We start from the raw sequence: 5,000 nt of genomic DNA, 5'->3' as shown, positions 1-5,000 counted from the left end.
AGTGTTGTATGAAAATGCCAAAAAGATTTCAGGTATCAATAAGAGATCAGCCAGTTATTATTTTTTTTTATCGAGTATATCCCAGTTTTAGACATCTTGAAGTCAATGCAGAAAAAAGATACTAAAGAAAAAATTATTACCCATAATAACAAGTGAAATAGTAAAAAAAAATCGGTTGCAAATACGCTACCCGTTAATCGGTTGTGGTATCATTTTAGACGTTTACCTGTCCAGGGTTAACAAAACTCCATTTGGGTATGAAGAAAAGACTAAAGCTATAACTATTTTGCTCAGTTTAATATCTGGTGCTGAGCTCTTAGTCTGAACTAACGTTTTTAGTAAACAACTTGAAATTTCCTTTCGTTTTTCATATAACAAGTTTAAAAAGAAATAAAACTGTAAACGTCGGTTGGGTAATAGGCCTAAGTGTTTTAGCAGTCAGAGAGCCTCGATACTGATTAAACCATTTTCCTGCTGCTTTAATTTCTCATGTAATAGACAGAGCACGAACTATATCCTAAACTATTTAGCTTATTTGTAAGTACTGAATGCAGTTCTAATCTCATAATATTGAGATTAAAACTACACTCAGTACTTACAATCGAATTGTATTCACAGCTCAAATCAAATAAATCATATAATGAAAAATTATTATTACTCGAACAAGTCTACGTAATTTAAATGTTCACTGGAAATATCGCCAATAACAAAATATCGGAAATAAATTCAGAAAAAACTCGTAATTGGAATAATATGGAACATAAGAGGAAAGGTGTGAGCTCTTGTCACTTTTGTGTTTTATCGAGACATTTAGTAGCTCCACAAATAAGGAAATGCGTTTTCAATATCCACATGAGTATAAAACTATGATATTCCTTACTTCATCGTAGTATACATCCTCACTAGATAAATATCACTTTTCAATTAACCCTGGTGTGTTGTATGATATGTGTTCCTTTAAACCAGTTCGCGTGTTGAGTCCGATGTGACTTCTTTTCACAGTACCATTGCCTTCACCCGTTATACTCTAGTTTCTAGATATCTCCAAAGTTTACCGTATGTACCGTATGTATGTCGTAGTCACCCCTGGTCAAAGGAAGGTCCTGGAACTGATATATTTAATCGTCTACAGTTTTGTCTTACAACTGAGTTGTTAAGATTCTTAAACTTTGACCAAAATGGTATAATTATATTATTTTACAGGGGTATGATACGAAACTTGACATCATCCCCTTCTGCCTAGCCAACCACAACTCGTATCTAAATAATTTTCGAGATATTGGTTGGATGAAGAAGTTTAGTTTGTCTACATAATGCCTTTATGGATATCACCTACGGGAAAGTACAGTCTTGAGAAAAGACCAACTTTGCTTTTGTAAGGTGCCAAGCAAAGATAGTTAAGACTTTATTAAAGTCTTTAGCTTGGCTGCTAAGACACCTCTTCTTAATGTTATTTCCACCAACCAATGACAAATAGTTCTGGTAGTTTTCCAAACAGTTGACCAATCATGATATTCGTTTCATGCATTCAAAACAGTGCGCCGGTCGCCGGTCATCAGTATTTGTGTGAGTGACGGTTGTGACGGAATTTACTTCAAGGCTATCGACTCTAAACGTCGATTTTTTTTTACGTTGATCACTGCTTTTGCCAAGAATTCTTGTTTGCCCTGTTACTTAAGTGACTTACGGTAAGCCTCTAATGACAACTTTTATTTTGACCTTACGTTCTATTAAAATCCCCATTCCTGAGATGAGGTATGACACTTTTCATCTGTGATTAATGTTGTCAGGCTATACATAACAACCTATATTAGGTTAGGGACGCTGCAACGCAGATTAGGTTAGGATACATTTTCGTAACTGCCAGCCACTAAAAAAAGTATCTAACAAGATAATAGTAGACCTACGCCTAATCATATATATATATATATATATATATATATATATATATATATATATATATATATATATATATATATATATATATATATATATATATATATATATTATTTGAAAACACCACACGTAAGATATATGTTCTTACCTCGATTACAACAGTTTACAACGGTTTGTAACAAGCTTCATTGTCTTTTCCCCGTTGAAGGCAACGGAGCCGAGCTTACGCCAAACTTCCACGCCGTTTGCCATCCCATTGCCACGATTCTATGAATTTACCACACGGCATAGTTTCCTTGTTATTTTTTTCTTTCAAGTCGGCCACGATGAGGCAGATAGCAATGTGTATTGCAATATGATATAGCGCTTTGTTCCAGATTCATTGATGCCTACACAAAACACTGACTGTGCACACAATACTAGCTGTAAGCAATGAAGGAACAATAAATATGTGGTACGTTACATAAAGTGTAATTCAATTCAACTTATGCCCACGAAAATAAAGTTATCACACTTTTTGTTTTCAGGGTATCGTCTACGGCCACAAAACATGCCACTTAAGTATAAAAATCGATGAAAGAGAATGATAACTAACCCTAACTGAAACAAAACTGCCTTCTATAGTTGAGTTTCAGTATGCTTGTAAACGGTGCTAGCACCTATATGGCATATCTATTGAACATGGCTTTCGATATTGTTACCATCAAGTAGGTGGCCTCACCATAAAATTATATTACTTATTGTTGTTTATTGGATAACCATCTATGTGATATCATATGGCCTCAAAGAAAATATTAGAATTGCCTGTAGATCAATGGGTAACTGAAAAATGCTGTGTGCGCTAGTATTTGGTGGTTATTCAAATTATCTAATTAATCACTTAGTTCAATTGGTATTTGCTTTACCGTGGCTTGTTTCGCTCGTAATTTAACATTAATCTCCTTGCTCATGCCTTTATATATAAGCAGGGCCGGATTTAGGCATGTGGAGGCCCCTGGGCAATCTATGCGTGGAGGCCCACCCTGCTTGAGGCGGGTGGCGAGCGAAGCTCCACCGGGAAATCATCATTGCCGGTCCTGCCAGTAGTGAATTTTGGTCATCTTAATCACATGTGCAAAATGACATCTTCTGACTGTACACTCGAGTATAAAAAGATTATGAAAAGCAATTTCAAATAAATATCATATGTTTTATTACCATAAATCTAAATATGTTAGTTTGCCTTCATTCATCAGGACTATTCACACCTGACTGTACAAACTGACTATTTTTCGAAGGTGATTAGGAAGCATGACCCATACTCAGTACCGCCAATCTTAAAATCAAAACCAAAGTATTTTCGTAGAATAGAAAAACTATAGCGGTGTCTGTATTTACAGACCAGACACTTTACGAGACAGTCTCGTAAAGTGTCTGGTCCGTCTCTCTCTCTCTCTCTCTCTCTCTCTCTCTCTCTCTCTCTCTCTCTCTCTCTCTCTCTCTCCTTTTATGGGACTTATATACATTCGGTACAGATAGACTCAGGCGCTCATGATTTGATCTGCATTTGGGAGGGGGCAATGCCTCCCCCTCCCAAATGCCGCCCTGGGCGACAGCCCATACCGCCCATAGGAAGAACCGCCGATGATTACGCAGACAATGGTACAAATACATACATTCAATAAATAAACTCACAGAAACCAAAAAAATATATAGAAATATTTGAAATCAGACTTACCTACAAACCGTCCCCTCCGATTTTGTCAACCAACAATGCATTCAAAAATAGATAGGAGGTAATTTTAGGGGTAACTGTAATCATAGCCTAAATTTCTAACAATATCACGTTTTTTACTTTGGTTTTACTGTAGTTTTCCGTGATGAGAAAAAGATAAATCATAAATATTCACAATTTTGTTTTATTCATTACATAGAAACTTTTATTCCTTATATAATTACTGAAATAAAAAATTAGTTAAGCCTGGGTCCTTTTTTTAGGCCCCCTTAAATGTGGAGGCCCCTGGGCAGGTGCCCTCTTTGCCCCCCCCCCCGCCTAAATCCAGCCCTGTATATAGGCCTACGTATAAATATTCTGGTGATGTAGGACACATTCAAATCTGGTAGGCAACATAGCAACATACTATAGACTACAATAATCAAAGTAGTAGGCCACATATTGCACAGGCATACAGTAAACATGACCTATCTTACTGTTGAAACGTTGATATGTGTTTAAACTGGATAGGACTCCAAATCCTTATGTTAACTTTACGCTAACTGACATAATTTCTGCTAGTTTGTTCCACATTCCCTATATGAGATATTCCACAGACTGTCATGATTTTTTCTACATTTTTTATCTTGGGTTCATCTTTCCCAATCGAAAGTTCCACCTTTTCTTACGACACTTTTATAAAAGGACGTAAAAGCTGTCTGGTAGACATGCAGCTTGGTGGCTCTTCTGTCAGACAATTGTGACTACCGGTGCCCAATTAAGCTTTCCCGTTGTTGAAAAATTTGCTTAGGTTAACCGTTAGTTTTTCCTCCCCTGCCGGTTTCATGGAAAGTGCATACGGAATTTGTATAAATATTTTTATAAATGCATATATAATGTAAAGGAAAAATATCCCCTCATATAAATTAATAATACTTTACATCGAGCAAATATATATAGGCTTCTGTATGTATATAGAAGATACATATGTTTAATGTCTATATGAAAGCCCGTTACTATGTATGTGTTCAGACAAACACACACACCGTTACTATGTATGTATGTATGTATATATATATATATATATATATATATATATATATATATATATATATATATATATATATATATATGTGTGTGTGTGTGTGTGTGTGTGTGTGTGTGTATGTATGTATGTATGTAACGTCTACTCGAATGTCCGTTAATTTGTATCGGTATGTCTGGATAAGTTGTGTGAGGTTATGCTTGGTTTTAAAATAATGCCTAATTCAGTACATTGGCTTGAAAACTAACTTTTTACAGACTTATCAAAGAAATATCATAAAGTACGTTCTCGATAGAGAGTAAAAATATATAAAAGAAAAAACCTTTTCTTACTTTTAAATGTTCAATAGCTGCAATAAATGCAGTA

At 35.3% G+C, this 5,000-nt stretch overlaps 2 protein-coding genes across 3 annotated transcripts in view; one reads left to right on the top strand and one right to left on the bottom strand.

Annotated features, from left to right (window-relative positions):
• The window catches only part of LOC137654544 (glycerophosphocholine cholinephosphodiesterase ENPP6-like), a 63,871-nt gene that overhangs the window by 38,411 nt on the left and 20,460 nt on the right, over nucleotides 1-5,000 (bottom strand). The gene's annotated exons all lie outside the window — the stretch shown is intronic.
• Nucleotides 1,380-5,000, top strand: part of LOC137654542 (putative ammonium transporter 3) — a 99,005-nt gene continuing 95,384 nt past the window's right edge. The window contains exon 1 of one of the 2 annotated variants that reach the window (XM_068388269.1): nucleotides 1,380-1,688. The gene's annotated coding sequence lies outside the window, so the exon portion shown is untranslated. The remainder of the gene's footprint in view (nucleotides 1,689-5,000) is intronic. The other variant, XM_068388268.1, reaches the window with a different exon arrangement.

This window comes from Palaemon carinicauda, chromosome 15 (genome assembly GCF_036898095.1).
Source record: "Palaemon carinicauda isolate YSFRI2023 chromosome 15, ASM3689809v2, whole genome shotgun sequence".
In the NCBI taxonomy this organism is placed as follows: domain Eukaryota; kingdom Metazoa; phylum Arthropoda; class Malacostraca; order Decapoda; family Palaemonidae; genus Palaemon; species Palaemon carinicauda.
Note: the sequence above shows the minus strand (reverse complement) of the source record. Positions and strands in the feature narration are given on the sequence as shown.